We start from the raw sequence: 19,589 nt of genomic DNA, 5'->3' as shown, positions 1-19,589 counted from the left end.
AACTCTTTCAAATACTTGGGTATGTTTTTAGACCCCAATCTATCTTTTGGCCTCCACATAGAAAAACTTGCATCTAAACTTTATCCAAAACTAGGTGCCCTGTACAGAAACAAATCCTGCCTCAGCCCTACAATAAAGGAAAAGATTGTACAGCAAATGATGATGCCTATCGTGGATTATGGGGACGTAGTATATGCACCTGTACCGCAAACTCACCTTAATAAACTTAATACATTGTATAACTCGTTCTGCTGCTTTGTGCTACAGTGTAACTACAGGACCCACCATTGTGACATGCTAAAAGAATTAAACTAGCTGACGCTGGAATCCCAGCGCACCCTCCATCTTTCCAGCCTTGTGTTTAAGAGCCTTTCTGGGAACCTCCCACCCTACCTGAGCAGAATGCTGTCCCTGGCTATTCCCACCTCCTATAACCTCCGATCCAGTACCAGCACATTATTTAGCTTGCCTCGATACAAAAAAAAAAAAAAGCAGCTCAATCCTCCTTTTCCTACAATTATGGAACGACCTCCCGCACACTTTCAAACCTTCCCCAAGCCTAATATCCTTTAAGAGATCCCTCTCTACATATCTCAAAACAGAATGCACCTGTCATGGTTGATTATATATTTCCTAACTGTTCTATGTTAAATTTTTGCATCTATTGTGTATTATTATTGTTTTTGTATTTTATTGTACCCAATTGTATCAATGCAATGTTTTGTGGACCCAGGACATACTCGAAAATGAGAGAAATCTCAATGTATCCTTCCTGGTAAAATATTTTATAAATAAATAAATATATATAGTGGCCGGACTGTTATCTGACTGACTTTTGTCCGACTGACATTTGTCTGACGGACATATACTGACAGAAAAATGACCTTTGGATACCAGTCCGGACATGAGATAGATAGATAAGGATAGATACAATTTGAAAGATAGCTAGACAGACAAACATATAGATTAGATAGATAGAAAAAAGGAACAAAATGATTTAATTTATTCGTAGTAATAAAGAAATTGTAACTCATATCATATTGTCAGAGCATTGCAGGAAGTCTGTGACAATTAGGCCACATACATGTTTGTTTTAAAGAGGGTTTATCAGATCAGGGTGAGTTTTACCCAGACAGAGAATCACAAGAAGGGACACAGTACTCACAGATTCTGTACACACGTTAAATGCACGTTGTGGGGGTTGGGACCCATGGTTAGGTTCCCAGAGGTGGTTGTGGCGCCCGAGGCTCTGATTAGAACAGAGCACTCCGGAGCATATCTGCCCTTGGCCGAACTCAGAATGTCTCTCGGACAGACAAATGTGTTTCAGCATTCTGTCTGAGAACCTATATATATATGTCTATATATGTATACATATGTATTTATATGTGGATATATGTCTGTAAATACATACTGTATGTAAACACAGGCATGTATGTGTCTCAATGTTAAAGCCCTCTGCAGTCCTGAGACCTCATATTTTTGAGCCATTATAACTTTTTATTGCAATTTTTTAAAATAATTTTTATTAGACTGTGTTATTATGATTGTATCTGAACTTAAAGGTATTTTTGATGTGTTTTGTGCAACTTTTTATTCAAGTGTAACAGTTAACCAGAGCTCTGAAGTCGCACTATCCTGACATGCGTTAAATTTAATTTCGCTCAAGCAAATGCGATTACTTTAAACTCATAATACGCATGCTATTTCTGAGGCTCACAAAAATCAGCGAAAAAACCCTTATCACACGCATGCAACAGTTAGCTCGCCACTTGTAATCTACCCCTTAGATGGGCCTTTAGCAAAGTATGCAAGCTCTCAATAAATATGTAATTGTCAGCAGGAAAAAGAATTACGTATGGTCAGCAGGCACAGTGACAGGTATAGACAAACAGACACAGCATAAAGGCTGGCAGGTACAATAGGCTAGTAAAAAAACAAGAGTGGAAATAAATAGTTCACAAAACAATCAATTATCTGGCAGACACTTTGGGGCGTGATCCGATATACGGCATACTTTTCGGTGCAAGCGAGGGAACCCACGCCCGTAGTTTCACCTTGCACATCGGGGTATCCAATATACCCTGCCGGCAGTTCCTAAAGTGCCGTAAGTCGGACAAACTAGCGATGTCCATAAATAAGCATAAGTACAAATTTCTGGAGTCGCCAGTGACTTACGGCACTTTAGAAACTGCCGGCGCCTAAAAAAACGAACTAAACTTTTAAATCTGCCGTAACTGTCTAACACACCTCCCAAAAATAGCCTGACACGTATACCCCTCTATCCGCAATCCCCCCTCTCACTCCTAACAATAAATGTATTAACCCCTAGACCGACAACCCCCCACAACGCAATAAGCCTATCCTAGTATTAACTCCAAAACCGCCGCTCCCGGACCCCGCCGCCACCTATATTAAATGTATTACCCCTAATCTGACCCTACTACACCGCCACCACCTATATTAAATATATTAACCCCTAATCTGATCCCCCTACACCGCCGCCACCTATATTAAATATATTAACCCCTAATCTGATCCCCCTACACCGCCGCCACCTATATTAAATATATTAACCCTTAATCTGATCCCCCTACACTGCCGCCACCTATATTAAATATATTACCCCCTAAACCTAAGTCTAACCCTAACACCCCCTAACTTAATTATTATTTAAATAAATCTAAATAATATTAATATTATTAACTAAATTATTCCTATTTAAAACTAAATACTATAAAATAAACCCTAAGATAGCTACAATATAATTAATAATATATAAAATATATATAACATTTTCCTACCCTAAACTAAATTACAAAAGCGGATGAGAGCTACTGTAATTCTATTGGCTGATTTGAATAGCCAATAGAATAACAGTAGCTCTTATTCTATTGGCTATTCAAATCAGCCAATAGAATTACAGTAGCTTCCATCCGATTGGCTGATTTGAATTTGAAGGCTCAAATCAGCCAATAGGAATTCAAGGGATGCCATTTTTAATCGCGAACCTTGAATTCCTATTCAGTGTACGGCGGAGATCGTATGAAGAGGATCCTCCACGCTCCATGGCTCTGCGGTCTTCAGTTCCAGCATTGCCAATCTTCAGTTCCAGCGTGGCCGGTCTTCAGTTCCAGAGTCGACGGTCTTCAGCTCCGCGGTCATCGGTCTTCAACTCCTCTGCTCCGTGCCGGCTGGTTCCTGGAAGAAGAAGAGGTCGCCGCTTGGAAGAAGACTTCACCGCCTGGAACAGGACCTTCTCCGCCGGTCTTCAGGACAGGTAAGGACCACTTGGGGGTTAGACTTAGGTTTTTTTAAGGGGGGATCGGGTGGGTTTTAGAGTAGGGGTGTGTGGGTGGTGGGTTGTAATGTGGGGGGGGGATTGCTCTTTTTTTTACAGGTAAAAAAGCTGATTACTTGGGGGCAATGCCCCTCAAAAAGCCCTTTTTAAGGGCTGGTAATAGAGCTGATTACTTTTGTAATTTAGTTTAGGGTAGGGAAATTTTATTATTTTGGGGGGCTTTTTTATTTTATTAGGGGGCTTAGATTAGGTGTAATTAGATTAAACTTCTTGTAATATTTTTTTATTTTTTAGTAATTTAGTGTTTGTTTTTTTTTGTAATATAGTTTAGGTTATTTAATTGTATTTTAGTTTAGTGTTAGGTGTATTTGTAACTTAGGTTAGGATTTATTTTACAGGTAATTTTGTAATTATTTTAACTAGGTAGCTATTAAATAGTTATTAACTATTTACTAGCTATTGTACCTAGTTGAAATAAATACAAAGTTACCTGTAAAATAAATATAAATCCTAAAATAGCTACAATGTAATTATTAATTATATTGTAGCTATCTTATGGTTTATTTTATAGGTAAGTATTTAGTTTTAAATAGGAATACTTTAGTTAATAATATTAATATTATTTAGATTTATTTAAATAATAATTAAGTTAGGGGGTGTTAGGGTTAGACTTAGGTTTAGGGGTAATATATTTAATATAGGTGGTGGCGGTGTAGGGGGATCAGATTCGGGGGTAATACATTTAATATAGGTGGCGGCGGTGTAGGGGGATCAGATTAGGGGTTAATATATTTAATATAGGTGGCGGCGGTGTAGGGGGGTCAGATTAGGGGGTAATACATTTAATATAGGTGGTGGCGGGGTCCGGGAGCGGCGGTTTAGGGGTTAAACACTTTATTAGGTATTGCGGTGGGGATTGCGGTTGACAGGTAGATAGACATTGCGCATAAGTTAGGTGTTAGGTTTTATTTTGCAGGCATTTTAGGGAGTTACGGTGCTCTAATACTCAGCGTAAGGCTTGCTACGCCTGCATTTTGTGGCGAGGTGAAAATGGAGTAAGAAATATACGAGCGTAACTTCTATGTTACACCGTATATAGGATACCAAACTAGCGCAAAATATGTTTCTTAAACATATTTGTTTGTATTGTTCTTAAATTGTTAACCTACCTACTGTAAAGAGTATACAAGAACAAGAGGTAACTTTATAAAGGGGTTGGCTATGATATTCTAATGTGGTTCCCTGGTATGTATATCTGATATTACATATTTTTGGGTATATAACTTATTAACCAGGTTGCTGAGGATATTTTTCTGATTTCAAGACTTTTTTAGCCATGTAACTTATTCACAGGATTACTGTAGACTTCCATCTGATCTAAGGTCTTTTATGGGCATGTAACATATTAGACTGGTTGCTTGCTTCAAGTGTGAGTTCTTTTGGTTTTGTTATACAGTTTCCTAAAGGGGTTTAATAGATGTACATACATTGTGCTAAAAGTTTGGCATATAGCAATTTAAAGGGGTTTCTAGTTACATGAGGTGCTTAAAGGGACATAAAACCCAAAATGCTTCTTTCATTATTCAGATAGAACATACAATTTTAAACAACTTTCCAATTTACTTCTATCAACTTTTCTTTGTTTTCTAGTTATCCTTTGTTGAGATGCAGGAAGGCAGTACTATATGGCAGTATTTTTGCAACAATATTATACATTAGCAAGAGCACTAGATGGCAGCACCATTACCTGTCATGCAGTGCTCAGATATGTGCAAGTTACATATCTAGATATCTCTTCAACAAAGAATAAAAATAGAACAAAGCAAATCTGATAATAGAAGTAAATGGGAAACTTTGTTAAAATGGTGTTCTGTATCCAATTCATGAAAGAAAAATGTTGGGTTTCTTGTCCCTTTAATTATAAAAGAATCTCCCTAACTTAAAGGGACAGTCTAGGCCAAAAAAAACTTTTATGATTCAGATAGAGCATGTAATTTTAAACAATTTTCCAATTTACTTTTATCACCAATTTTGCTTTGTTCTCTTGGTATTCTTAGTTGAAAGCTTAATCTAGGATGGTTATATGCTAATTTCGTAGACCTTGAAGGCCACCTCTTTTCAGAATGCATTTTAACAGTTTTCACCACTAGAGAGTATTAGTTCATGTATTTCATATAGATAACACTGTGCTCGTGCACGTGAAGTTATCTGGGAGCAGGCACTGATTGGCTAAACTGCAAGTCTGTCAAAATAACTGAAATAAAGGGGCAGTTTGCAGAGGCTTAGATACCAGATAATCACAGAGGTTAAAAGTATATTAATATAACTGTGTTGGTTATGCAAAACTGGGGAATGGGTAATAAATGGATTATCTATCTTTTAAAACAATAAAAATTCTGGTGTAGACTGTCCCTTTAATACAGTTTGGGCTAGATCGTAATCAAGTTGTAATTTTGTAGTGAAAACCATGGTGCTATTTGATCAATGATTTTCATGCAATAAAAATAGTGATGGCACTAAAGTAGCTGCGAGCAAGAGTTGGGAAATAACATCAATAGCATTTTGTTACAATGCTTAAAAACATTTACATTTTTTTGAAAATTATTGTTTTAAGTGAAGAAAATATTTTTAAATTACTTGGAGGATTTAGTTGAATTGTAATTTTTAGACCACATTAATTATCATTCACATTATAAAGATACCTATGGACACCTTTTTTCTTAGTAAACATAGTTTTGTTTTTAAATAGTGTAAATAATGATTTTCTTCTTTCATTTATCTGTGTAATATTTCCAGCATATTTTAAAGCAACGTTACATCAGCTAATGTCTGAGCAGGAATTGGTATTACTTAAAGGGCCACTAAACCCCAAATCTTTCTTTCATGATTCAGATAGAGAATAGAAATTTAAACAACATTACAATTAACTTCTATTATTTATTTTGCTTCATTTTTTAGATATCCTCAGTTGAAGAAAAAGCAATGCACATGGGTGAGCCAATCACACGAGGCTTCTATGTGCAGCAACCAATCAGCAGCTACGGAGCATATCTAGATATGCTTTTCAGCAAAGAATATCAAGAGAATAAAACAAATGAGATAATAGAAGTAAATTAGAAAGATGTTTAAAATGGCATTCTCTTTCTAAATCATGAAAGAAAAAATGTGGGTTTCATGTCCCTTTAACATCCTTTAGTTTGCTTATGGAAGGAGTCGCTAATTGTAACACCAGCCCATTTACTAATCTGTCATTATAATAGCTCAGTTCAGATAGATCTTTAAAATTTTCATGCTTCATTAAAGTCTATGGGAGAAAAAGTTAACACGGTTGCGATAATTTTTCTGTGCTCATCGAATTTACGCTCTCATGAAAATGTTTTACTTTCAATGCACGTAAAAGCCTCCGTCTAGCGAAGTTAACATGCGCCACTCATAATCTAGCCCTTAAATGGTGAAACAATTCTTTTAGATGTATTATAATATATTTCTTTGTATCGCTAGGGGGGTGATAGAGGCTTCCTTAGATTTGCCACGGACATGATCAATGCAGTGAGGTATTTGCTATTGTTTTTATTATTTCCTGTCAGATTCTGGGGAGTGGGAGGAGGAAAGAACCATTCTTTCAAAAGAGATGGATTTTCTGCGGAGGGGTCTAATAAATGGGGGGAGGGGTGAAAGAGGGCTACCCTATACTCATCTGGGCATATGACCTCTCAATTAAAAGAACGGTGACATGTGCTTCTAGGGCAGGGGTGTCCAAACTTTGCTCTCCAGAAGTTTTGGAACTACATTTCCCATGATGCTCAGCTAGATAAAATGCTGGCTGAGCATCATCGGAAATGTAGTTCCAAAACCTCTGGAGAGCAAAGTTTGAACACCCCTGTTCTAGGGTTTATTTAGTAGACCCATGAATAGTATAGTATGTTTTATTCTGTCTTTATAAATTAGGGACTTGTTTCAAGACACTATTTGCATATTCTGTATCTGGTATCCCCAATAGGTAAATAAAATAAATAGACAATTGTCATTTTTATGGAATCACCTAACAAAAAAGGAGCATAACATAAGACCCATAATTAACAATAGGGCACTCCTGTTTTTTTTTTCTTCTTTTCTTTCAAAAAGGGGATTTAGTGCATCCCTGTGTTTTATAGGGGAGAAAGGACCTTATTGAAGGACTCTTATTATAGACTTACCTGGTGTCTAGTAAGCAGATAGTGTCTATTGATAAGCAGCATAATACCACGACTGGAAATATTTCCCCAACCTTGTGTGGCAGATGCATATGATAATGCAGTGTGATTGTAAACCTATCCTTCCAAAATAGTGTTTGCTAATAAATTGTCTAGAATTTATAAGAAAGTTGATGATGCTTAACAGCAATTGTGCGGAACTCAGTGCTGTAATTCTGAAACAGATGTTTGATTGGAAGAGCTTGTTTTGAGACTTGAAGCTGCATTTACAATTACACTCTTCACTTTTATGGCTGATCATAAATGGTGCATACTATTAGATTTGCATTTGAAATTCATTTATTGCCACTTTTCAGAACCTTTATAAAACCAAATTTGACATTTTTAGTAGTTAATCATTTTCCATTTCGTATATGCCTCTTTTATGAAGGCTTTAAATTGTACTGTGTTCACATTGCATGGTTAGCCACTGCATCTAAATGTCTAGTTGTGCTCTGATTGCCAGTTGTCTGTCTATTAGCTTTATTTTATTACACCAGAGAACACAGACATTCTACACTGACCTCCTCATATTATTTACATGGACATAAAATTGCTACTCTGACTACAGAACTTTACTCACATTTTGTATAAAGTCATTTATGGGACCATATTTTACATCCATATTTTTCAGAAAATGCAATTTCTGGATTTAGTAATGTCCATTGTACTTTTTAGACATAAATAAATACCAGTGATAGATTATGCATTTCAAAATTCATAGAAACTTTTATGCCTCAGATAAGATTTAAAATTGTAACCATACAGATGCTGTTAAAAGGAAACATAAATGATAATAGAATTATTTTTTATTATCATTGCTGTTTAAGAAAAAGGCTAAAGTTTTTTTTCCCCAACAAGCTTTATTAACAGGATTACAATTGACTTAGAGTATCTAGTACAATTAAGGATAACAAATAAACATTAGTAAATCAGCACTTAGTGTTTATGAAAGTCAATCAAATATAGGCCACGTCAGAAAACTTAAAGGGATACTAAACCCAAATTTTTTTCTTTAATGATTCAGATAAAGCATGCAATTTTAAACAACTTTCTAGTTTACTCCTATTATTAATTTTTCTTTGATCTCTTGCTATTTAAGCCCATTTTTGGTTCAGAGCATAGGTTTTACTTGCTTATTGGTTTGCTAAATGTAGCCACCAATAAGCAAGCGCTACCCAGGGTGCTGAACCTAAAATTGTCTGGCTCCTAAGCTTTAAATTCCTGTTTTTTTAAATAAAGATAGCAAGAGAATGAAGAAAAATTGATAATAGGAGTAAATTAGAAAGTATCTGAATATCTGAATCATTTAAGGGACATGAAACCCATTTTTTTATGATTTAGACAGAGCATACAATTTTAAAAACTTTCCAATTTACTCCTATTATTTAATTTGCTTCCTTCTCTTGTTATCCTTTGCTGAAAGGTTTATCCAGGTATGCTCAGGAGCCGCAAATAACCTAGGTTCTAGCTGCTGATTGGTGGCTGCATATATATACTGATTGTCATTGGCTTACCAATGTGTTCATTTAAAAAAACAGTAGTGCATTGCTGCTCCTTCAATAAATTATACCAAGAGAGTGAAGCAAATTTGATAATAGAAGTAAACTGGAAAGTTGTTTAAAATTGTATGTTCTACCTAAATCATGAAATATTTTTTTTGGTCTTCATGTCCCTTTAAAGGAAACAAATGTGTTTAATGTCCTATTAACTAAGAGTCAATTTTGTATCAATGACAAAAGCGTCCCCCATATTAAACATACATTTTTTTTAATTTTTTTTTTTTCATTTACATACTCATTTTTTCTTTCTTCTTATTTGAAGTAAGCAGACAAGTTTTACCAGTACAAGCATAAAAAAAATCATTGCTAACGTTTGTTTTACCCTTTGTAATAATATATAATATGCTTATTGTATTATTTCTGTTTTACCTTTGTAGCCCTTTGCCATTTTGCTGCAGGGATTAACTGCACTTTGCCCGTTGCTCAACCCTGCATCACATGGTAGTGAGAGCCAATCAGATACTGACATTTTCAGTGACTTCCTGGGAGGAGAGTTTTGCTATTTTTGAACAAAGGGGAGCCCAGAGAAGCATTTACAACCATTTGTGCCATAATTGCACAAGCTGTTTGTAAATAAATAAATTGCATTTGGCGGTGAAATGGTGGCATGAAATATACCAAAATGGGCCTAGATCAATACTTTGGGTTGTCTTCTAAAAAAATATATATACATGTCAAGGGATATTCAGGGATTCCTGACAGATATCAGTGTTCCAATGTAACTATCGCTAATTTTGAAAACAAGTGGTTTGTAAATAGCAAAGTGCTACTTGTATTTATTGCCCTATAACTTGCAAAAAAAATCAAGGGACTTGTAAACATTGGGTATTTCTAAACTCAGGACAAAATGTAGAAACTATTTAGCATGGGTGTTTTTTGGTGGTTGTAGATGTGTAACAGGTTTTGAGGGTCAAAGTTTTCAATTTTTCCTCATATTTTAATTTTTTTATAGTAAATTATAAGATATGATGAAAATAATGGTATCTTTAGAAAGTCCATTTAATGGTGAGAAAAACGGTATATAATATGTGTGGGTACAGTAAATGAGTAAGAGGAAAATTGTTATGGAGTTATTATGCAAATACTGTGACTGTTTGTTTATGGTAATATTGCATTGCCTTATACTTCCTGTTTCCTGTTCCTACCTCTGACCTGGATGTAGCTCTTTAGTTCAATATGATTCCTCACACTAACAGCTTGTAGTGTCTTTATTTCTATACATGAAACATGGTGTCAGAAGTAACTAGAATCAGGACTGAGCTTCTTGCTTGGAGCACAGCAGCTTTAAGATACAGCACAGCTTTGTGCGTTACAGCCTAAAACGTTTTTTTTCCTGATATTTGAGAGCTTAGAGACTTAAAGACAATATGACTGCCATGAATTGCATACCTCCTCCAGAGGGAATTAGAATCAGTGGGGATTGCAGCAGCAATTGGGAAACTTTCAGAGCTGAATTTGAAGATTATTCCCTGGCTACAGGGTTGAATGAGAAATCTGCAGCAGTGCAGGCAGCAACTCTGAGAAGACTCATGGGCAGTGAATGCAGGCATGCATATAAACACAATCTGATACTCACAGCAGAGCAGCAAGAGAATGTTACAGCCATTTTAGATGCACTGGAAGCTTATTTTATACCTGCTAAAAATGTTATATATGAAAGGTATATGTTTGGATGCTGCAAACAAGAAGAAGGAGAATCTCTTGATAACTTTGTTACACGCTTGAGAGAAAAGGCAGCAACTTGTGAATATGGTACTCTAAGGGATGAATTAATAAGGGACAAAATTGTTCTCGGTGTAGCTAGTGAGAGCACACGCAAGCGTATACTAAGAGAACATGACTTAACTTTAAACACAGCCATTGAAACATGCCGTACAGCAGAGCTCACTGACAGACATCTGAAAGTTATGGAACAGGACAGACAGCAGACCGACAGCATAAACATTGCAATGCAGCAACAACACATAAGCAAACCGCAGCAACAACGCCGCCAGTTTAGCACAAATGCTGCAAACCCTACAGCAAGCAAATATTGTGGGACTGTGCATCAAAGAATTAAAGAGCAATGTCCAGCTTATGGGAAGTCTTGTAGGTCTTGTGGAAGAACAAATCACTTTGCTCATGTTTGTTTGTCAAGTAAAAGACAGCCATCACTAGGAAAGTTACACACTATTGAGAACACATCTGCATATGAGGAAGCGCCACACTCCGCTGAAGTGATATACAGTAGTGAATTGATCGGCACTGTGTAAGCCAGAGGAAAGAAATGGTTTGTCACTTTAAATTTAAATAATAAGCCCCAATCCTGCCAGCTCGATTCAGGAGCAACATGTGATGCAATGTGTTTGAGAGACAAAATGATGTTAGCACCAGAAGTACGTCTACTGCAAAGTGACACCAGACTAAAGTTATACTCAGGTGAACTTATGAAATCTCTAGGACTCTTCAGGACAGAATGTGTCATATGTGGAAGGACACACAAGCTAGAGTTTGAAATTGTGGAAGCCTGCCAAAAGCCACTGTTATCCGGCTCAACCTGTGAGTGTCTAGGGCTGATGCATTTCTCTATCCCCGCAGAGCTCAACGTGATGGACAATCAATTCAAAGGGCCCTTGACAAAACATTTGCTATTAAAGGAATATAGTGATGTTTTTACTGGGCCAGTAGAATCTGTACCAGGGGAAGTTCATTTTGACCTTGACATGAGTGTCCCTCCAGTACAATGTGCACATCGTAATGTGCCAGTGGCCATAAAACAGGCAGTTAAGGCACAGCTTGACCAGTATGAGGCTGATGGACATTTAGCAACAGTGACTAAACCAACTGATTGGATAAGTAACATGGTGATTGTAAAGAAGTCTGATAAGTTAAGAATATGCATAGATCCCAAATTCTTGAATCAGGCACTGAGGTGATCTCACTACATCATGCCAACTCTCAAGGATGTTTTGTACACGCTGCCTAAGGCACGTCTGTTCACGCTTGTTGATGCCCGCGATGCATTTTTACAATGTAAGTTGGATAATGCAAGTAGCTACATGACAACCTTCTGGACTCCCTGGGGCAGAAAAAGATGGCTCAAGTTGCCTTTTGGAGTATCAGTTGCACCAGAGGTGTATCAGCGTAAACAGCATGAACTATTGGCTGGACTCAGTGGTATTGAACCAATAGCTGATGACATCTTTGTGGTTGGCTGTGGGGACACAGATAAGGAAGCAGAACAAGATCATGATGGCAAATTATTGGAACTAATGAATCATTGTAGGCAGGTGAAACTAAGACTTGGCATGAAAAAACTGCAATTCAAGGTCAAAGCGGTCCGCTTCCATGGACACATACTATCCTTTGAGGGTTTGAAGGATGACCCAGAAAATATCAGAGCTATACTGGATATGCCACAGCCGGCGAATGTGAAATCCCTGCAGCGCTTCATAGGATTTGTTACCTACCTATCAAAATTCCTACCACACCTCTCAGAGGTTTGTGAGCCGTTGAGAGGGCATCTGGACAAGGATGCAGTTTGGCATTGGCTTCCTAAGCATGATAATGCAGTGCAGGACATCAAACGTTTGGTCACAGATACACCTGTCCTGAAGTACTATGATGTGACAAAACCTGTAACTATTTAAAGTGATGCAAGCAAAAGTGGACTAGGGTGTTGCCTATTGCAAGCTGACCAGCCTATCACTTTTGCTTCAAGGGCACTGACCCTTACTGAGCAAAACTATGCACAAATCGAAAAGGAATGTCTGAGTATTGTGTTTGCCTGCCAGCGCTTTCATCACTACCTCTATGGTCGTGATGAGATCTCCGCAGAAACTGACCATAAACCTCTGATATCTATTTTCAAGAAACCACTTTTGTGTGCACCAAAACGTCTACAGAGCATGTTTTGCTCACATTACAAAATTATTGCCTAAATGTCTATAAACCTGGACCTGAAATGTACATTAGTGACACTCTTAGCAGAGCTACAGAAGCAAGTAGTTCACCTGAGAGTGCACAACACACAGTTTGCAGTGTTCAACAGGGCCTGGATGTTCTGTCACAGATTAATCATTCAGACTATTTAAACGTCACAGACCAACGATTGCTTCAGATAAGACAGCACACAGAAATTGACGAGAGTTTGCAAGCACTTAAGTATGTTGTTCTGAATGGTTGGCCAGATTCAAAGGCAGAGGTGCCATTAATTGTAAGAGAATATTGGACTTTCCGAGACGAAATCGGCATTCAGGATGGTGTACTGTGCAAGGGGTCAATGGTCATCATTCCTAAATCATTAAGATCAGAGATGCTGACGCGTATTCATGCCAGTCACATTGGTGGTGAAGCATGCTATAGACAGGCACGAGATACCCTATATTGGCCTAACATGCGAAATGAGATTAGAGACTTTGTTAGCCATTGTTCAGCATGCAATGAATATGCGCAGGCACAACAGAAAGAACCCATGATGTCACATGTGCTGCCCACATGGCCTTGGCAAATTGTAAGCATGGATTTACTTAATTATGCTGGGCAAGATTTTCTACTAATCGTTGATCACTATTCTGACTTTTGGGAGATTGAGCTTCTTCCCGACCTGTCTGCTGAAACTACAATCAATCGTTGTAAAACACAGTTTGCACGTCATGGACAGCCAGACAGGGTAATCTCATGGACCTCAGTTTGCATGTGAGCAATTCAGACGGTTCTCTACAGATTGGGGGTTTGATCATCTTACCTCTTCCCCGCGGTACCCTCAAGCTAATGGCAAAGCGGAATCAGCTGTAAAGATAGTGAAGAATCTTTGCAAAAAGGCCAAGTATGAAGGTAATGACCCATGGAAAGCCATTCTACATTGGAGGAACACCCCAACTGAAGGCATGGACAGCAGTCCTGCACAGCGCTTGATGTCAAGGAGGCGGAAGACTTCATTGCCAGTGGAAAATAAATTACTTGAACCTTGTGTGGTAACAGGGGTACTTGAGAAGCTGCGACGGAGCAAACAGATCTCCAAACTGACATACGATGTGTCTGCCAAAGACTTACCTGAACTAAGCATTGGAGAGCCAATCCATATGAAGCTGCTCCCTGGTGACAGGACTGGTCGCTGGAGACTGGGTACCTGTGTTCAGAGGGTTGCTCCTCGCTCATATCTTGTGGATGTGGAAGGCAGTCTCTACCACCGCAACCAAGTTGACCTGCGAGTGGCAGAACATCTCACCACACAAGCCTATAAGCATCCGGCACTTGAGCATTCCGAGGTTCTCAATGCACCTAGTCCTACTGGACCACATAAGCAAGGCAGAGACAATACTGCTGTCATATCAGAAGGATACAATGAGGATGCCATAATGCAGCCTCTTATACCAGCAAGTTCTTCCGTGCCAAACACACCAGCAGGGAAAGAGGGCAGCTCCTTAACACCTTCTGGAGCTGAACAACTTCACCCAGGCAAAATCCCTGTGGCCTTGCGTAGTGGTTGAGTTTCAAGACCACCAGATAGACTCAATCTGTAGTGTATCTACCAGTAATGTAGTATGTTATGTTTAAGACTGATCAGGATCTGTTTTAGGTAAATTGTTAGCAAATTTTGGATTGAATGAGAAAAGGGGAGATGTTATGGAGTTATTATGCAAATACTGTGACTCTGTTTGTTTATGGTAATATTGCATTGCCTTTAGTTCAATATGATTCCTCACACTAACAGCTTGTAGTGTCTTTATTTCTATGCATGAAACAAAAATTACAGCTAAACACAAACATCGCAAAAATGTAAAAATAGCCTTGGTCCCAAACGGACAGAAAATGGAAAAGTGCTGTGGTCATTAAAGGGTTAAGTCAAAGTTGTGCACTGGCTACTTATGTTCATATGAGGATAGACACTTCCTACTACTGCTCATTGGCTGAGAGATACATTTTATTAATGCATAGTCTATGATAGATACGTCCTGCTGAAGCTTGCAGAACATCAATAGAAGGTACATAACATTCAGTAAAGCATTAGTAAGATGTGCACAACTGATGATGATATACTGTATATTTATATTGATATAAGTAAAAGGATGAGACAATACCTTTAAGAGACAAAACAAAATTTGACAAATACAGGAGGAACTGAGGGCTCTATCCCTGTGGGAACTGACAATCTAGAAGGGTAGGATGGTAGAGCTATGCTATAAAAATGATCTTTTGGATTGTTAATAATGTTCTGGGTGTATTTCTCTCTGAGCATGTTGCTCTGCTCTGCATATTGCTATGTGCAACATTAATGAATCAAGTCTCACTTTTTCTGTCCCTGTTGGTGCAGCTATACATGCTGAGAATCTGGATGTGTTGAAGCATTGTGAGAAATTAGAGGCAGATTGTGTATGTGTGTGTGTGTGTACATGTTGGTGTTTGATGGTGCCAGTGTATTTGTGCTTGTGTTTTCAAGCTGCCTGTGCATGCCCATTAGTGTCTGATGGCACCTATGCATATCTGATGGTGCATGATGATGTCTGTGGTTGCCTGTTTTTGTGCGACTGTGGATGCCTGTGGTACATTTGTGTGTGCTTGTTGGCGCTTGTGAACCTCTCTGTGTGTTGTTTCCCTAATGTAGTATAGCTTACATGTGATGAAGTACTCAGGGACTATAACTGCACAGGCTGACAAGCAACAAACTGTTTTGTTTAAATTTGAACTACAATAGCTTCTGATGTTGGATTACATTTTGAATATGTGTCTGTAAATATCTGTGTGTTTGAATGTGTATGCGTGAGTGTGAATTTCTGTGTCTGTGCCTGTGAATGGTTCTGTGTTTGTGTTTTTTGTGTTACAACCTTTACAGCAACAACAATTTGACTACATTTAAGAATAAAGTGGTCACGCATTTTAGTCACTATATGTTTTCGCTTATAATTTTATTTATATTTTATTAGTATTTATTTTTAGCGTATTACTTTGAAAAAGGGCTTGTGTTCATAATCTGTATAATCTTTAATCACATTGGTATCTAAAATAGTTTTTTGTTATCACTTATCCCATTTTCTTTTTTTATATTGCCATTTTCCTTCAGTATTTTACCACTGATAACCTTCTATTCTATAAAGGTTACTTATATTTATTTGGTATTCATTACATAAGGAATATACTATATGTTACTATAGACAACAGGCTATAGAAGAGCTGGATTTAAATTCCAGAGTTAAATCTGTTTTATTGTGGCTTGCTATGATCTTCTTGGGTGTGATTTTCTTATTTGGAACAATCTTCATCACAAACAAAAGTGGTAGCTGTAAATCCTAATAAATAAGTAGCCACAATATTTTACTTGACTCAGAAAGAATGTATGCAGTTGATATTATTGCTGTATGTTGAGAGGCTGTGAGCATATACGGGGCCATGCAGTCCCCACTAATATATATTAAAAAACCATCACATTAGTAAATGTTTTCACAAATGATTAGTATAATTATTACATTGTGTTCAGGTATTGCTTTTTTTCAGAAATTACTCGTGTCTTAAATTTTACTAAAATTCTAAAAATACATGTACAACGAAAACAAATTGTGATGTAAGTCTTAGATACATTTTACTATCTATTATACTAAGCTATTAAAACAGTGGTAGGATTGTATAAGATTTGTGTTTTACAGACTTTTGGGGTTAGGCAGTACTTTCCTAAAGAAAGGAGGTGAGGTGAGTTAATGTTTTAGTTAAAAAAATCAGGCACTAACAACTGCCCAGAGAGGGGGAAGTACTGCTAGAATATTGAGTAATGGTAAATTATATCAGCAGGAACAGAATAGGTCAGGTAGGTTTCTAACCTGTATTTTGTGCTTTCTCTGTTTTACCCCATCTAGGTTAAACAATAAAACAATAGTTAATTGAACAGCAATGAGTCAAAACAACACCACTGGAAGGGTCAAGGTGCTAGCTAGTTCATTTTTCTCCATGAAACCACCCATGAAGGAATAATCAAAGAATATCATATATTTAGTGGAAATTTTATGGCTGAGGATTTGGGTGCATGTTTTAAGAAACTAAGGTGTTTTCTAACAGTAGGTGGACACAGAAGGGTTAGTGTTTCTATAACTACTGGACCTTAAAGACTCTACATCCAATGTGAGCTATTTGGGAAGGTACTTATGGGCATCATGTTCATATGCTTAGCAATACAAATGGGCTTATTTACTTTCAACTCATAATACACATGCTACTTCCGACACACGCAAAGAGCCGCGATAAACCCCCTTTCACTCATGCACAACAGTTAGCGCACCACTTGTAATCTAGCCCCTTGTCTGAAACCAAAACCTCAATATGGGGTAGCTGATATTAGAAAGCTTGTGATTGAGGTCACAATAAGACCTGAAAGAAAACTTCAGATATGCCCATAGAATGTCCATGTGTAACTCACTCAGCAAGGCAGACAGAATAATTTTACATTAGTTATATAAAGTACTTTTTTTAAACTAACGTGTACGTTAGGTAGCATTTTTGTCTGTATACTTTACATAAGAATTTTGCTGCATAATCTATATTTGCATTTTACTTATTTATAATACAAATTTTAAGGCACAGGGCTCCATTGGTGGACAATATTTGTTCCCGATAACCTTTCTAACTGGCATTGCGGATAGCAGCCAATTGCAGGTGAGCAGTGGCTGTCAATCACACTGATTGGACTAGTCCCGGTTGATTGCAAAACACCAGCTCATAGCTGATGTATAAATTAGGATGCAACTATTGGCTGCAGGCTTGTTGATGACAGCTTCAGTGCAGGCGCGCCAAAGCTGCATCCTCAGCTTGTTTAAAGGGACAGTCTAGGCCAAAATAAACTTTCATGATTCAGATAGAGCATGTAATTTTAAACAATTTTCCAATTTACTTTTATCACCAATTTTGCTTTGTTCTCTTGGTATTCTTAGTTGAAAGCTTAACCTAGGAGGTTCATATGCTAATTTCTTAGACCTTAGAACAGTTTTTCACCACTAGAGGGTGTTAGTTCACATATTTCATATAGATAACACTGTGCTCGTGCACGTGAAGTAATCTGGGAGCAGGCACTGATTGGCTAGACTGCAAGTCTGTCAAAAGAACTTAAAAAAGGGGCAGTTTGCAGAGGCTTAGATACAGGATAATCACAGAGGTTAAAAGTATATTATTATAACTGTGTTGGTTATGCAAAACTGGGAAATGGGTAATAAAGGGATTATCTATCTTTTAAAACAATAAAAATTCTGGTGTAGACTGTCCCTTTAATGGAGCCAATAATATTAATACAATTTATAATGCATCATTTGATCACGTTATTTACTTTGCTGTTTTGATGCGCTTTATACTGCATGTTTTATTGAGGTCAGCACCAGGATTTAACAGAAGCAGTGTGTCACAACAGTGAGGGAAAACAATCTCCTTAACTACAATACAGTTGCAAGGTCTTTAGCCAAATAATTAATTACAGTAACTTAGATACATTTGTCATCTGCACATATAGATTTCTAATGGTTATATTTAAGAGGACTCATTCTCTGTTTAATTTTGTTTGAACTTGGTTTAATTGGATTTAATTAAGAATGTCACCACCTTTCTTAACAAATAAACTGTGTGTACATATTCAGATTACCAAATGGGAACAACAAAGAAGACAGCTACCAGATGGAAGGCAGATAAAAAAATCCAGTTTATTGGTGCGAAGGCAAAGTACAAAAACAAAAATCGAACCCGTGCTGTGCAACAAAGTGTCCCTCTTACGCGTTTCGTGTGTATAAACACACTTCGTCAGAGAGGTATGTGTGTGTTGACAGGTGGAGCTTATATAGTGAAAGTGATTGGTGCAAATTAACCCTTTAGTAGCAAATGTAAAGTGAGTGTTAATTTGCTGAGTGAATCCTGTCAAACTCGTTCTCATTAATACATATTGGCTGTGTGTCCTAAACATATCAATGGATTAATAAATGGAGTGTAGAAAAATAAATAAAAAGAGGTGTGTGCATGTGTACATAATATATAAATGTGTATATGAAATATAAAACAATGTGAAAATAATGTTTAACATTGTTTGTGACTAAAAATTACTTAATATATATAAATGCACAATGTTACCCTAAATATACTAATGTGACTGAAAAAAACACATTGTTTTTCTAAAGAATACAACTTCAAATAACGTAAATTCTAAACTCATATACTAAATTAATATAAATTAATACATAAATACCAAATGGGAGTTGTTCTTTTTTTTTTTTAAATTCCTTTAGTTCTATTAGGTTATTATATAATTGGGCATGCTGAAACAATAGATGAGTAATAAATGGTTCGCTAACATTCCCAGGCATTACAAAATAAAAAAAACTACCAAAAATACAAAAACCCAAACAGTTATGCCTATACTAAAACTAAAGTCCCCTTAAAAAAAAGCCTACCTTAAAAGAAGCTATTTCCCTAATGTGATTTAGCCCTATTCTACCCCCCCCCCCAAAAAAAAAGCATATCTTAAAAATCTACACTAAGAATTGCCTTGAG

Source organism: Bombina bombina, chromosome 6 (assembly GCF_027579735.1).
Source record: "Bombina bombina isolate aBomBom1 chromosome 6, aBomBom1.pri, whole genome shotgun sequence".
Classification (NCBI taxonomy): Eukaryota; Metazoa; Chordata; class Amphibia; order Anura; family Bombinatoridae; genus Bombina; species Bombina bombina.
Note: the sequence above shows the minus strand (reverse complement) of the source record.